General features: G+C 54.2%; 4 non-coding genes and 1 pseudogene across 4 annotated transcripts; 4 read left to right on the forward strand and 1 right to left on the reverse strand.

Annotated features, from left to right (window-relative positions):
• The first annotated feature begins 267 nt into the window (after window positions 1-267).
• On the forward strand, window positions 268-386 carry LOC118605739. Its single transcript, XR_004952238.1, has one exon. It is a non-coding gene; the product is annotated as a 5S ribosomal RNA (ribosomal RNA).
• Window positions 387-1,054: 668 nt separating this feature from the next.
• Window positions 1,055-1,173, forward strand: LOC118606604. The gene has a single exon (XR_004952549.1). It is a non-coding gene; the product is annotated as a 5S ribosomal RNA (ribosomal RNA).
• Window positions 1,174-1,912: 739 nt separating this feature from the next.
• Window positions 1,913-2,031, reverse strand: LOC118606757. Its single transcript, XR_004952601.1, has one exon. It is a non-coding gene; the product is annotated as a 5S ribosomal RNA (ribosomal RNA).
• Window positions 2,032-2,951: 920 nt separating this feature from the next.
• LOC118606929 lies at window positions 2,952-3,070 on the forward strand. Its single transcript, XR_004952690.1, has one exon. It is a non-coding gene; the product is annotated as a 5S ribosomal RNA (ribosomal RNA).
• Window positions 3,071-3,762: 692 nt separating this feature from the next.
• Window positions 3,763-3,871, forward strand: LOC118606658 (annotated as a pseudogene).
• The last annotated feature ends 12,335 nt before the right edge of the window (window positions 3,872-16,206 follow it).

Below are 16,206 nucleotides of genomic sequence, written 5' to 3' on the forward strand. Positions count from 1 at the left end.
AGCCCGGGGCTTGGGCAGTCGTGGGATGCGAGAGCGCCCGCCCAGACCTCCCGCACCGCCAGAAACCGGCCAAGGTCCCCGGGGTCTTAGTGCCGTTGGCGCCTGCTGGCCGCCGCCTTGTTGGAGGAACCTCCGCACCGCGCGCGCCATCTCCCCCCTCCCGCCCGCCCCGCGCCCTCCCTAGTGTCTGCACTGCAAACACGGGCTTCTCTGTTGCCCGGGAGGCCAGGCTCGAGCTCTTGGGGCGGCAGGCGACAGATTTTTCATGTCTACGGCCATACCACCCTGAACGCGCCCGATCTCGTCTGATCTCGGAAGCTAAGCAGGGTCGGGCCTGGTCAGTACTTGGATGGGAGACCGCCTGGGAATACCGGGTGCCGTAGGCTTTTGTCACCCGTTCCTTTTGCCGCCCTCCGGCACTCCCCTGGACCCTGCTCGGTCGCCGTCTCGGGGGTCCCGCGCAAGCGCCCGAGCTCGAGGGCTGCACGGTCGTCCTTGCGCCCCGCCCCCACCTGCTCTCCTGCAGCCAGCCCTGGGCTGTTTTCTCTCTCCGCTCTGGGCCTTTCCCTTCCTGGGGTCCGCGAGGCCGACCCCCAAGGGCGGAGGGCGAGGTCGCGGGCCAAAGCGTTGCCTGGCGATGTGGCCCCTGTCGCTGCGCGGTTTGGGGCAGGTCGCGCGCGGCTCGGCGGGGAGGGCAGGAGAGGAGAGCGCCTGGGTCAGGCCCGGAGCCCGGACTTAGCTGGGCTAAAGGTGCCTAGATGCGCAGGTGGCCGAGAGCATGGCGGGCCGCACTCGGGCCGGGGTCCTGCCCAGCGGCCAAGACTGGGGAGGGGGACAGCCCAGGGCTTGGGCAGTCGCGGGATGCGAGAGCGCCCACCCAAACCTCCGGCATCGCCGAGAACCGGCCAAAGCCCCCGGCGCCTTAGTACGGCTGGCCGCCGCTTCGCGGGCCCAACCCCGCATACCCTGCAGGAGATGCCCTACAGGCGCAGGCGACTCCCGCGCCCGGGAGCCCAGGCTCGTGCTCTTAGGGCAGCAGACGACATCTTCTCCCGTCTACGGCCATACCACCCTGAACGCGCCCGATCTCGTCTGATCTCGGAAGCTAAGCAGGGTCGGGCCTGGTCAGTACTTGGATGGGAGACCGCCTGGGAATACCGGGTGCTGTAGGCTTTTGCCACCCGTTCCTTTTGCCACCCTTCAGCCAGGGAGCCCCCAGACACCCCTGGGCCCTGCTTGCTCCCTGTTTTGGGGGTCCCAGGCAGCCGCCTGACCCAAGGGCTACCATCACGGCTGCGTGCCCCGCACCCTCGCCCGCCCTCACCGGCTCTCCTGCAGCCGGCCTGGGCTGTTTTCTCTCTCCGCTCGGGGCCCTTCCCTTCCGGGGCGCCGCGGGGCCAAGCCCCTAGCACCGCGGTCTCTGACACACGCTGGGAGTGCACTCGCATCCCCGGGACGCAGGACCGGCCACAAGCACCCGCCCCACCGCGCCTGAGGCCTCAAGTCTCGGCCAGCGCGCTTCTTCCCGCCCTTCTCGCCGGACAACCAGGTGCGCTGGGAGAGGGGCGAGGCCGCCCCGCACAGCAGGGACTGGAAGCGGGACCCACCAGCCGCGTCAGAGAGCCCGAGACACACGAGGACGTGGGCGCACGGGCGACGAGAGCGACAGGCCTCTTCTAGTGCCCCCACCCCGCCCCCGCAAGCACACTCCAGGGAGCCCCGTGCGTCTTTCCTTCTGCGGCGGGATCCGCGGCAGGGCTCTGAGCAAAATGAGACTCCCTGGGCCCCCGGCTTGTCCCGGGGTACGGGGCACCGGGCACGAACCTCCTCCTCGTCCGAGCCCAGCCGGGGCACGACCCCCCTCTGCTGTGGAAGCGGCCTCTTCAGGGCGGCCGCAGGAGGGGGCGGCAAAAGCCTACAGCACCCGGTATTCCCAGGCGGTCTCCCATCCAAGTACTGACCAGGCCCGACCCTGCTTAGCTTCCGAGATCAGACGAGATCGGGCGCGTTCAGGGTGGTATGGCCGTAGACGGGAGAAAGTGTCGTCTGCCGCCCCAGGAGCTCGAGCTTGGGTTCCCAGGCGCCAGAGATTCCTCTCGGGGTCACAGGCGGGGTCCGGCTCCGGGCGTCGGGGCGCTCCCCTGCGTGTCCCGTCCCGCTCTCTGCGCGGGCAGGCGCGGGCTCGCGCTCCCTCGCCCGCGGGGTCTCCTCTCTCCTCTCTCTCTCCGTCCCTGTCCCCTTCTTCCTCACCGTCTCTCTGTGTCTGACCGCAGCCAGCTCCCGCGGTCCTCCCCTTCCCGGCGACCCCGTCCGCGTCCCCTCCTTCGTGGCTCTCGCTGGGCCTCGCGCCCTGGCGGCCTGTGTTCTCCTTTCTCCTTCCCTCCCGGTCACTCGCTCTGTCTCTGGGTTTCTCTGTCCCTCTGTCTGTCAGCTCTCCCTCTCTCTGTCTGTCTCTCGATGCAGAGAGTCGATGTGAAGGCAAGGGGCAGCGGACCGGGCGGGTCCCTGGTCCCGGCGGAGGGCGAGGGCTGCGTCCGTCCGAAGCGATGCCTCGGGGTGTGGCCGGGGGCTCCGTGTGTGTTTGGGCAGGTCGGGCACGGCTCGGGGGGAGGGCAGGGGAGGAGAGCGCCTGGGTCAGGGCCTGAGACCGCACTTGGCCGGGCCGCAGGTGCCTAGATGCCAGGTGGCCGAGAGGATGGCGGGCCACGCCAGGCCTGGGTCATGCCAAGTGTCCAAGACTGAGGAGGTCTGGGATGCGAGAGCGCCCACTCAGACCTCCGGCATCGCCGCGAACCGGCCAAGGCCCGCGTGCCTTAGCGCGGCTCCCGCGCGCTCGCCGCCGCCTCGCGGGCGGAACCCCCGCCAGGCGTGCGGTGCGGACGCGGGCGTCTCTGGCGCCTGGGAGCCCAGCCAGGCTCGACCTCTTGGGGCGGCAGACGACACTCTCTCCTGTCTACGGCCATACCACCCTGAACGCGCCCGATCTCGTCTGATCTCGGAAGCTAAGCAGGGTCGGGCCTGGTCAGTACTTGGATGGGAGACCGCCTGGGAATACCGGGTGCTGTAGGCTTTTGCCACCCGTTCCTTTTGCCGCCGTCCAGCCAGGGTGCCCCTGGACGCCCCCAAGCATCGCTCGTTCGCTCGCTGTCTCGGGGGTCCCGGGCACCTGCCCGAGCCCAAGGGCCGCACGTACGTCCGTGCTCCCCGCCCACCCCCCGCCCCCAGCCGCTCTCCTGCCGTCCGCCCTGGGCAGTTTTCTCTCTCCGCTCCGGGCCCTTCCCTTCCTGGGGTCCGCGGGGCCGCGCCCCAAGGGCCAAGAGCTCTTGCGTGGAGGGCGAGGTCGCGGGCCAAAGCGTTGCCTGGTGGAGTCGCCGGTGTCTCCGCATGGTTTGGGGCAGATCCGGCTCGGCCCCGGCGGGGAGCGCAGGGGACGTGTCAGGGCCGCACCTGCCTAGGTGCCAGGTGGCCGAGAGATTGGCGGGCCACGCCTGGGCCGGGGTCCTGCCCGGCGGACAGGACTGGGGAGGCTGGTGGCCCCGGGCCTGGGCAGTCCCGGGGTGTGAGAGCGCCCACGCAGGCCTCCGGCACTGCTAGGAACCGGCAAAGGCTCCCGGTGCCTCGGCGCGGCTGACGCTCGCTCCAGCCGCATCTCCAGTGGAACCCTCCAGCTCTTCTCTCAGGAGGTGCGGTGCAGGAGTGGGCGTCTCCGGCGCCCGGGAGGCCAGGTTTGAGTGCTTAGGGTGCCAGGCCACGCCCTGTCCCGTCTACGGCCACACCACCCTGAACGCGCCCGATCTCGGAAGCTAAGCAGAGTCGGGCCCGGTCAGTACTGGGATGGGAGACTGCCTGGGAATACCGGGTGCCGTAGGCTTTTGCCGCCCCCTCCTTTTGCTGCCCTCCAGCCAGGGTGCCCCTGGACGCCCAGGGCCCTCCCTGCTCGCTTGCTGTTTCGGGGAATCTGGGCCGCCACCGGAGCCCAAGGTGTGCACAAAAGGCGGGCGCCCCGCGCCATCGCCCGCCCTCCCCTGCTCCCCTGCAGCCGGCCCTGGGCCGTTTTCTCTCTCCGCTCCGGGCCCTTCCCTTCCTGGGCTCCGCCGGGCCGAGCCCCGAGGGCGGAGGGTTCGGTGTCCCGCCGAAGCGTTGCCTGGTGGAGTCGCCGGTGTCTCCGCGTGGTTTGGGGCAGGTCGGGCGCGGCCACGGCGCGGAGCGCAGGAGAGGGTGGGTCGGGGTCAGGGCCAGGCCGGGACGTGGCAGGGCCGCACCTGCCTAGGTGCCCAGGTGGCCGAGAAGATGGCTGGCCACGCACGGGCCGGGGTCCTGCCGAGCGGTCAGACTGGAGAGGCGGGTGGCCCGAGGCCTGTCCAGTCTCAGGGTGCGAGAGCGCCCACCCGCCGCTACGGCACGGCCGGGGAGAAGGGGCGAGGCGGGCGCGCGCTCTCCCGGCCCCCCGAAGCCCTGCGCGCAGCGCTCGAGGGCTCAGGGCGCGGGGAGCCGCTGCCCGGCGCGGGCTCTGCGCGGCCTCCCGGCCGGCGCCGCTTTCGGACCGCGCGGTGGCGCGGTGGGGGTGACGCCGCCGGAGCGGGGCGCGGGCGGCCGAGGCGAGCGCCGGTCCACGCCGCCCGCGGCCCTGGCTGCCGCTCCGGCCCCCGCTGCGGCCCTGGCCGGTGTCGCGGAGGCCGCCTGCCAGTCAAGGCGAGGCCGGGACAGGGAGGGGCCAGGGGAGGGGACACGGCCGAGGCGGGAGGGACGGGGGAGGGGCCGGGGGCGTGGCCGGGAGCGGGGCGGGCACAGGGGGAGGGGACAAGGGGGTGGAGCGAGGGGCGCTGTGACCGCTGGGGGATCCGCAGGACGCGGGGCGTCACCCTTCTCTCCGCGTTTCCCGGAAGCATCGCAGGAAAACGTCCCGAGCCGCCCGGCGTCCGGGGAGGGTCCTGCGCGGCCCGGACTCGGCGACCCCTCGACAAGTGCCAGACGGCGCTCTCCCGGGCCCGCGTCCTTTCAGGAAGGCTGCCTCTTAATTAGGAAATTTTCCAACATCTGTTGTCAGAGGTAGTAAATTTCAGTTAATTTTGGCACTGTAGTGGCAGCGCCCTACTGAAACGATGCGTCTGGTTTATCTGTCATTTCGCAAAACACGTTTAGTTTTTAGTTTTGTTTTTGGATTATACTGTCCCTGACACATAAACAATAATGAAGTTTATAAATAGCGTAAGACAATTAGAAACTGTTTTCTTGAGATCTTTCCCATGTAAAAGAGTAAAAACGACAACAACAGGCAAACTCCTCGGGCGATTCCACAGGTGCGGCTCCTTGGGCACCGCACTGCGGATTCAGAGAGCCAGCATCCAGGAAGACGAACAGCGCGCCCCCCTCATTCTCAGCCGCCCAGCCCGTGAGACAGCGACAAACACCCCACTTCATGAGGCGAGGGGAGGGAGGTGCTGCTTTCAGAAGGGACGGTTTACGGGACCACAGGGGCCTGAAGTGCACCTGGGCGGTCAGCGGCTCCCTTGACCCCAGGGCCAGGCAGCACTCCTTGGTTACAGCTCAGCTCGGCCCCGGATGTTTCTATTGCTCTCCTTGGCTCCTGGCCCTGCCACCGAGTCCTTCCTCTTCCAGAAGACGTGGCTCCTGTCTGCAGCTAAGGAGCGTTCCCAGCCCGCAGAAGGCTGAAGGCCCAGAGGCGTGTTTTTTTTTTGTTTTTTTTTTTGAACTCTCTCTATTCCTTTTAATCCAAGTCGACACTGCATTTGAGGCCCTTCAGTCCCTTAGAAGCCCCTTGCACTTTATCTGTCAGGAGGAGTCTCCAAGTCACTGCCCGGAATCCTTCAGGCATCTTAACCAGGGGTTTTACAGTGTCCCCTTGATTTGCATTGTATCCCGAGACTATTTCTTACATTAAACACTGTCCCGAGTCCTCTACATTTCCTCGAAATTCTGTTGTGAACTGTAACTTCCTTCTTTAATTCATTTCTGCAGGGGGCGAAGTAACGCTGCACGAAGATGTCCACGTGATCACCCTGGACACCAGTGAGCATTCCACCCTGCAGGGGGAAGGGGCTCACCAGTGTGATGAGGGTGCGGTTTCTCCAGGTGGGCCAGACCCGCCCACACGGGTCCTCCGAAGCTGAGAACCTCCCTGGCTGTGGCTAGAGACAGTCAAAGAGCGAGAAGGACTCACATGACCTCTGCCGTCTTTGAAGACTGAGGGCGGAAAGCGAGGGGTGGGGGTGGCTTCCGGAGCGGGGAACGCCTCTCAGCTCACAGCATCGAGGAAGTGGGGGTCAGTCCTACAACCGCGAAGAGCTTGATTTTATAAACACCCAGAATGAGCGGGGGGGGGGGGGGGGGCGGGATAGTTCTGCCCCTGGGGCTGGTGGGTGGGGACGCGGCCCTGCCGGCGCCCTGGCTCTGAGCCGCGAGCTGTGTGAGACCTGGGACCTACAGAGCGGCTCGAATAAAATGAAACGGAGATTGGGCCTGAAACCCCCCAAGCAGATAAAACCACAAGCCGCATAAAGCAAAATAAATCCAGCTTATTTCATGAACATAAGCAAAGCTTAATTATTTCTTGTAAATGCTCCTGATAATCATAAAAGAAATTTCAGCCGTTTTCCTCAATGGTGTAAGATAATCATCTTTAGCCGACCCCATTCCAATAACTCATCACTGTACAGGCGACACAGCAGCCCCGTAAGCCGGGCCGCGGCATCGTGCTCTCTGGGCGGCCGCTGGGTCTGAATCCTCCCAGGCCGTGAGCTCTTCCTCTGTGCCCAATTGACCCTTACTGAACACTATGTTACTGATTTGGTTTCAATTTTTACTGTCTCTGGATTTTTTGCAGAAATATAATGATAACTTTGTGTTGTTTAAGCTGGTAGGGTTTGTGATCATTTTTTTTTTCTCTCTCTCCTGTGGCACCTTACCAAGCAGTTGGAAGGTGGTCATTGTTACTTTCCAGTTCTACCTGGGAATTACTTTAGTGAGGTTAGCAAGTTCATTAGGTGCCCTTTCTACCTTCCAGTCACCGGCAGAAATCACGTGGTCCACCCCGTTCTCCTGTCTCCGGGAGCAACTTCCTCCTCCCTTTTCCCGCTCACGCTGTCTGCTCTCTACCCCTTCCCGCATTCACCTGCTGCCTGGCCCTGAAGAGGACGCCATAGGTTTGGGATTTCGTTACAGCAATGCTAATTTCTGTTACGCTTTTAGTAGCACTTCCTTTTGAAATTGTCTATTGTTTTGCACTCCCATTACTACTTTCTCTTTCATTTGCCTCTCTTCTTGCAGCAATCCGCCACCCTAAAACTTAGGGGATTCGAATAACAATGTATTATTTTTCCGAAAGATGCACTCAGCTGGCAGATCAGCTGGGTTGTCTGACCCTCTCTCCAGATGCGCTTCCGTCTCAGGCTTCTTCCCTGCATGGAGTCTCGGCATGGCGCTCCCACAGGGCAAAAGCAGACGCTGTCAGGCCTCGTGAATCCAAGATTTTTAAACATGTGCGAGGTCACTTCTACCACATGCTATTGCTCAGAGCAAGCACAGGGCGAGCCACATTCAAGCCGGCAGAGGGATAAACTCAGTCCTCGATGTCACATGGGAGGGGCACGGACTCACGAAGGCATGATTCAGGAGCTCACTATATAATGATCTATCACAGACAGTATTTCATGTAGGACAGGTGCAGAAGAAGCCACGACTGATAGCGAGGGCCCAGAGCTGAGGGCAGAGAAGCAGGGAGGACTCCCACATGCTAAGTCAGCAGAAAGGCCTCTCGGGAGCTGTAATGACCCATCCATGGAAGCAGGAGGACAGTGGGAACCGCTGGAGCAGGAGCTGCAGGCTGAGGAGGGGCCGCGGCTTTCCTCAGCCCCTTTCCAAAAGCCAGCGAGAACCTCTGGCTCTAAGAGAATCGCCGGCAGAGTCTGGGGGTGTCTGCATAAAAGGAACACTGGAGACTCATATTCTAGTGCACATCGAATGAGGTCACAGGCTAGTGGACCGTCCCGACGTGCACGTGGACTGTGTAACGGCGGCGGGGCAGGCAGAAAGGCCCGTGAGCGGAGTCCACTATCACTTCTGCTTCGATGAGAACACACGTTTCCAGTGGGCCAAGCGAGCAAAGCGAGAAGTAGCTGGGCTTGTGCCATCACGTTAATGCCAACACGAGAAGCTAATTTCTGAGTGAGAAAATCCAGCAGCACTCGCTCACAGGGCACACCGCGGGACGCGAGAGCGGAGGGGGGCTGGGGCAGGCCGAGCAGGGGACACGAGAGCGGAGGGGGGCTGGGGCAGGCCGAGCAGGGGACGCGAGAGCGGAGGGGGGCTGGGGCAGGCCGAGCAGGGGACGCGAGAGCGGAGGGGGGCTGGGGCAGGCCGAGCAGGGGACGCGAGGATTCGGAGGCCCCTGAAGAACTCGCCCGTGTGCCTCGTCTAGAAATCCAGTGCTCTAGTACCTGTCAATGGCCCATCAGTGCCGGTCCAAGAATCAGTGTCAAACAGTACGAGGACGACGACGGCGGCCCGTGAGGCCCTCGGACTCCCAGAGAAGCTAGAGCCTGGAAGACGGAGGAGGAAGCCGCAGCCCATGGGGAAACTGCCCTCCCCACCAGGTGGGAACGGGAACAGAGGCAACGAGCAGGCCGTACATTCTTCCCACGTCGGACCCTGTAAGGAACAGAGCCGACAGCCAGCAGAAAAGAGGAAGTCAGGAAGCGAGGGTTTGCTTAGCTCCCAGCTCTCATGGTCTCCGAGTGGCCCCCCAGCACACTGCCCCTCCCCTCCCCTCTGCTCTGTGGTTGATCAGGGTCTGGAAACCTGGGGCGAGCGGCTGCTGCTGTAGTGCTGGCGGCTTGGGCTTGGTCTCGCTGGTAATGCACAATGTGTTATTTGGGGTAGAAAGTTTCAGTTATGTGAGATGAATAAATTCTGGGTCTACCTTACATCGTGGTGCCTACAGCTAACAATACTGCATTGTACACTTGACATCTGCTAAGGGGATGAATTTTATGGTTCTTACCACACACACAAATAATGATGATAGTAATAATGATAAATAAAGAGAGTGCGAGGAAACTTTTGTCGGTGGACGGATATGTTTATGGCATACTATATGGGTGGGCATGGATCACAGGTGAGCTCTCCAAACTCATCAAGTCGCATACATTAATCAGGTACAGCTTTTCACATGCCAATCATACCTTCATATAAGTAGTTTAAAAAAATAAAATAAAATAGGAGAGGATATAGTTACCCAAAGCACTAAGCACATTGCCTGACATAGTAAATATACAATTAATGGTTTGACCTCAGCTCAGGCCTGGGAGCTGGCCCCACAGACACCTGGCAGATGGTGCCATGGCCACCGCTCCAGCTCCAGGCCAGTACTGCTTCTCCTGACCACCAGCCCAGACAGAGACCAGCTCCAGCTGGTGATCGCTTCCGACAGCTGGAGGAGGCAGGCTGCTCCAGACACACGATAGTTTCTTCTAGCTACTTGCTATCCCCCTGTATTTCATCCTGGCCCCTCAGTTTTGGCTCCTGTAAGAACCTGGGTTTGCAGCGCGGACGTTTTGTAGTGTGAGGTCTGTGTCGCCTTCGTTCCCCACCCTTGAGTCTGGAGGTAAAGGCAGGAAAACCGAGCTCGCCACGAAAGCAACAGTGACGTCAGGTGTGCTCTGCCCTTCGCTCCCCAGACTTCAGAGAAACGGCAGTCCGCTCGCCTCGTTTCGCACACAGCACTCTTCAAGGACACATCTTTGCGCACAAAATTAAATCTAACTGAAAGAAATCTCATTACTGAATTTTTGCTTTGCAGAATACACTTTGGTATAAAAGTCCCCAGGAAAATGTGTTTCTTAAAGGAACAAAAATGGGATGAGAATGTAAATGCAAAATATGTTTTATGGGTAGAGTCTGCTTTTTCTGTTACTCAGGGGAAATGAGCAGACCGTACGAGTCAGATTCCAGTTTTACCTCATTGCTGCCACCAGGGGTGTGTTGGGAGGACCCAGAGGGCTGGCCAGCTAGGAGAAGCTTACAGCCTTGGGACCCACGATGGGAGCACGGTGGGTGTCCCTGGTGCTCTGGCTCCTGCAAGGCCTGAGGTGATCGAGAACAGAGGCGGGGGAGGTTGAGACCTCAGAGGAAGGGAACATGGGCTAGAGCAGGCCGGTGCTCTGGCTTAAACAAGAACAGACTGAAAAGGCCAGAGGACGGCAGGGAGTAGAAGTGGGGAAGTCGTCGTTATAAGAAGCTGGTGCCGGTTGTACTCGAGTGATGGGCTGGGCCACTTTCTTCCTCCCCAGCGGTCCCTATCCCCAGCTGCCTGTCCAAGTCCCACAACAAAAACCAGCTTGATTGAGTATATGGCAAGCTGGACCGATAAGTTATGTACAGATTTTCTTCAAATAGAATGACCAAGATTCAACTCAAATCTGCAAAGACTATTTGGATTACTGTGTCCAAGATTCTGTGTGAATGTGGTGTCCTGGATTCAGAATTGTGTCAGAATCTATCTTCAGTTTAAATAACTGTAAAATACATATAATAATTTTCTTTCTTCATCTGACAAACAGAAGCAGTAGTTGAGAAGCGATATATAAAGGACAGGAGTTATTTCAAAGTGAGCTAAGTACCAAGGGTCTGGACTCTTATTTGAATGGCGGTCAGAGCCCTTAAGGCCGGGAAACGCTCTTCTATGCTGCCATCTGGTGTGCATTTTGGGAATAACACCTGTATATAGGTCGTCAAGTGTAGGTCATTATGAATAGTCATTCTCTGCTGCCATCTGGTGGGCACTTTGGGAATAACATGTCAGGACTGCTCATAAGGTTATTTCTGCTGCTTTTTCATGTTCATTTGGAAACTAACCCCCAGCGCATGTCGTTATGAAGAGTTTTCCTCTGCTGTTATCTCGTGGGTATTTTGAAAATAACACCCAAGTGTATGACGTCATTAAAATTTATTTCCTGCTACCTTTACATTAAATATTATTTTATAAAAACACAGCAGCTCCTTACATAGATGATGAAAATTTTCCAATCTGGTTTCATCAGAAATCATATTCATAAACCCAAAGTGGTTTTTCCAATAAATTCATGTCCCGCATCCAATGTCCCACGTCTCTCCGGTATGCATGCGGCAGTGGCGGTGGCAGTGGCGATGGCGATGGCGGTGGCTGCTTCTCAGGACGGGCCGCTGCGATCGTGTGGTCCTCCTGACATTCGCGGCGCGGGCTCTACTCTCCCGCGGTGGTTCCCCGTGACGCCTCTTCAGGCGCTGCCTGTGGTTCTCCACTAATGATTTTTCAATTAGGTGTTGCCAAGTCAAGGGACCCTGTAATTAAGCATAAGAGAAATAAAATGTCATGAAAAGTAAATTCACTTTTCTCCCAGTTGCTCATATTTTTAAATGCAGCAATCTTAATTAGAAGAGAATGATTTGGCGCAGGAGCAACTATAGATATTCTGAAAATGACTTATAATCATCTAACATTCTTATACTTTTATATCAATTATGTTTAAAAGACAGATTTAGTTATTAAAAAATTATTAAGTAATTTGGGTTAACCAATGTACACAATTCTGCTAAGTGTTCTACGATAAAAGCTTATGCTTGAAAACCCCTATTTGCCAAAGCCGGGTCAGGAAGGAGGTCTCTAACACGTGCGGGTGAACAAACTCTGTCCCATTGGCTCCTCGGCCGGGGGAGGATCAAGGACAGACTGGTTGCCCGTGTGCCGGAGTATTCCTCCCAGGCACGCAGCCCACGCAACGTGGGTCTAATCCATGCCTTCTCACCATTAGCTATCGGCCACTTGGCCTCGAAAAGGTGCAAGGTACAGGCGTTGGAGGGTGGGGCCAGTGTGAGCTTGAGGGTGGTGTTGAGAGAAGGTGAGCAGGAGCCGAGGGGTTGGTCCTGGGGCGATTCACCAATCAGCGTAGAGTTGGGTTGGCCTTACTCCAGACCTGGTCCTCTGGGTGCTCGGGGCGTAGTCTCCATCCCGTGTGGACCACCATATGACCCCCATGTGAGCATGCGTGGACACCCCACCCCCATATCACACTCATGTGATCTAGCGTGAGCCCACATTGTGTATGCTCCGCCTTTTCAGGAAGCCGGAGGAAGCTTCTTGAGGCCTCCATGGCGCCATTGTGTGAGGCGGTCCTGGTATCTCAGCAGCCCCTGGGAGCTGCACCAGGGGCCCGGGGAAAAGAGAAAGTGAGAAGTGTCCCAAATCCAAATGCCCCAAATCTGGACAGGAGTGCCACGTGTGGGGAGAGGGGCTGTCTGTCTTCGGAGGACACAGCAGAGGACATGGCTCGGTGAGGAAATTTCTTTTCTTTTTTTTTTTTTTTCTTAATTTTAGTTCTGTGGCGTAGTATGGTGAGGGTGAGGAGTACTGAAGGTGCGTGTATCTGGTTTTTGCTTCATGTTACACAGGAACTAAAGGTATTTGGCCTATTAGTCGATATGTAACAGAGGGAGTTACTTCTACCTTGATTCCAGCCTGCATCTGCCCCAGGCTGACAGCTAACTGTTTGGATGGGTTTGAAGATTTTGTCGTCTTCCTTAGGTCCCAGGTTCTGCCTTTTTCCATGCACTTAAATGGATTTCAGAAAACTACAAAACTTCCATCTTGTTACGGTGGCAGGAAAATTAATGGCTGGATTACCAGTCGCTCCTGGAAACTTCTGTAGCTGAGAGATCATGGTCTTCCACTGGCAGGAATAAACATTGCTTTTGTTGACCCTGTCAGCCTTCTTGATCTATTTCTGTGGGCTTTGGTAGAATTTAGAAGTGCTACAAGTCCTTTTCCTCTCATCTATACTTAGACTGACATGAACAAATATTGGCGAAGCTATAACCTGTGTCACGGGAAAGGTTCTAGTCTTATTCTGCGAGAAAGAATTCCGGGGTAAGATGAACAGCTGGAGGTCTTGTGTGTCCTGTGACCAGATTCTTGCCTAATTCCACAAGAAAGAATCCAAAGGCCAGATGAACAGCAAGCAGGAAAGCACCTCACTTGAGGAGGTGGAGGTCAGGCTGAACTTGAGAGAGGAAGAGGGAGGAAGGGATGGAGAGGGAGAGAGGGAAAGTCCCGCTTTGGCCGAAGATGGCATCTAGGCTAGAAAAGACCCGTTTTGGCTTATCACCTCTGCTGGGGCTAAATCAGGGAGGTCTGAAGAAAGGAAAAATTCCCAGAGCCATATCCCAGAGGGGGAGGCAATGTCCCTGCACTACCTGTTCAGCCCCTCACTTGGACTTAGTAACTCCTCTTTTTGTTTATTGAAACTTCTCTTCTAGAGATGGTCATTTTTTCTCCTTGTCTTTTTGTCATTTGCCATACAAGTAAACACCATAAAAATAGAAAGCCTTTGTCTTCTTTAGTTAAGTCATAAAAAGGCTTATTGCTTTGAGTTTCTATTAAAATCCTACTGTTAATGGTCAGACTGTGGATTCTCTGAATTGGGAAAACTCTCAATCAGAAAATGTTTTATAGAACTCTCATGACAAGAAGCCTTTCACAGACATCAGGGTGTCTTCTACAATCATAAATAATTCTGTTTATGTTTTGATCTCTATTTGTGAAACTTTTGCGTTTGTCTATATAACGTGTGGTAGGATGTTTTTGTCTCCGACTTCTGTTACTAGTTTGTAATATTTGACTGGCTTAAAGGAATTGAATGCTGATATAAATTAAGAAATGCGTTTCAAGATCATATGATCAGAGACAATATTTGATGTTAAAGCTGGCTTAGGTTTGGTTGGATTACATAGACATGTTTTTGAAAGTCATTAACGTCAAGTATGTTTTAGCTGGGTCAACAAAAATAAGTTTATGTTAGCTGCGTTACAAAGTATATAAAGAAAATAGCTCGATATACAAAATATCAAGAAAAATCAAGATAATAATTGGCTTTGCAATCTCATAGTTTTAACTAATAAATAAAATAGATACTAATGAGGTTTTTAGGTAAACTATTTAGCAATGATTATTTGTATATGTACATTTAAAAGCTTTCTAGGTGTCTTTGGTGAACTGAAACTTTTAAGGTTTTGTTATTTAAATTAAGTGATGGTCATTCATAGTTTTACACCTGCATGAGCAACGTGTAAGGGTTCCAATTTTTCTATATCATTGCCAAGGTTTGTTATTTTTGGTGTTCTCAATTACAGCCATTCTAGTGTGAGTGAAGGAGTATCACATTGTAGTTTTAATTGCCATTTCTGTCATGACTGATGATGTTTCACATCCTTTCGTGTGCCTGTCATCAAAAAATTTATCGTCTTCTGCCATCCTGTGGTCATTTGGGGAATAACGCTCAAGTGTTTACCATCTTGAAAATATTTTCTGTTCTCATCTACTGTGCATCTTGAAATAACATTAGTGAAAGAACTGAAAAATCTTTTTTTTTTTTTGTTGCCATATGTGGTGCGTTTTTGGAATATCACCCAGCGTAGGTCTTCATGAAAATTCTCTGCTACGATCTAGCAGGTATATTGCGAATTAGATCACAGTACATGTCATAAAGAATAACTTTCGGTGGTATCTCCTGTGCATTTTGAAAGTGATATCTAATGGGAAGCATGTTGTTATGAAAAATTGTTGTCTGTGGCCTTTTAGTGTGCATCTTGGGAAAAACACAGGCGTGTGCCTCATGAAAAGTTATTATTTGCTTCCATTCCATGGGCATTTTCTAAATAACAAGCAAGTGTATGCCATTACAAAAATTTATTTTCTGCCTCCGTCATGTGGACATTTTGGGGATAACACCCGAGAGTATACCATCATGAAAATATATTTTCCGCTCTCATCTACTGTGCATCTTGGAATAACATCAGAGGGTAAGTAATTAAATGTCATTTTCTGCTGCTATGTAGTGGACATTTAGCAAATAACACCACAGTACATGTCATGAAAAATTATTTCTGCTGCTATGTCGTGTGTATTTTAAAACTAACACCCAAGGGCATGATGGCACAAAATTTTTCTCTGCTCTCATTTCTGGTGAATATTGGGATGAACACAGGAGTGTACTTCATGAAGAATCATTGTCTGCTGCCATCTCATGGGCATTTTGAAAATTACTTCCAGGGGTATACATTAACAAACATTTTCCATTGGCATCTGGTGGAAACTTTGAGAATAAAACCTTACTGTAGGGCATCGTGAAAATTCATCCCATGCCCCAATATTTCATGCGTCTTGTAATTTACACAAGAGCATAAGTAAAAACAAATTATCCTCTGCTGCCATCTGGTGAGTATTTTAGGAGTAACATCCAAGTGTTGTCATCATGAAAAATCATTCTGTACTGCCATCTGGTGGGCATTTTGGGAACGACACCCCAGTGCCTGTCAAGAAAAATGTTAAGTACTGTCATGTACATTTAAAAAATAACACTCCAGCATATATCGTTATAAAGTGGTTCTCTGCTGCCATTTCAAGTGAATCTTTAGAATAAAATTGGAGTACAAGTTATAAAAAATTGTTATTTGCTGCTATATTGTTGACATTTTGATAATAACACTCAGGTTAATGTCATCATAAAATTTTTTTCTGCGGCCATCTTGTGGGCATTTGAGGAATAACATCCAAATGTAGATGGTCATGAATATTCATTTCTGCCGCCATTTTGTGTGAATTTGGGGAATAACACCATATTACATATCTAAAATAATTTCTGCTGTCATCTCATGCAGAAATAATAAACATGAAAATGAAGGCAGAGGGTAAAAATTTCATAATGTCAATGCCCAACAGGCACTCTTCCGTCATACACAAAACGCCCATCAGATGATTGGAGAGAACAAATCTTCATGATGTCCAAACACTCGGTGTTATTCCTAAATGCCCCACCAGATGACAGCAGATAATAACGTTTACTTACACGCTGGTGTATTCCAAGATGTAAACTAGATGAGAAGAAAATATATTTTCATTGTGCTGTTTCCAATATGCCCACAGGATGGCAGCAGAAAAAAATATTCTTATGACTTCTGCCTGCTTGTTATTTTCCAAATGCCCACAAGATGGCAGCACAGAATAATTTGTCATTAAGTGAACTGTGTTTTTCCCAAAATGCATATGAAATGGTCATTTATAATTACTTTTTATAATGATATGACTCTTAGGTATTATTTTCAAAATGCGCACTATATAACAGCTGAAATAATTCTTCATGACATGTGCCGTGCCTT

The sequence above is a fragment of the Rousettus aegyptiacus genome, unplaced genomic scaffold (assembly GCF_014176215.1).
Source record: "Rousettus aegyptiacus isolate mRouAeg1 unplaced genomic scaffold, mRouAeg1.p scaffold_m13_p_1, whole genome shotgun sequence".
NCBI classification, from domain to species: domain Eukaryota; kingdom Metazoa; phylum Chordata; class Mammalia; order Chiroptera; family Pteropodidae; genus Rousettus; species Rousettus aegyptiacus.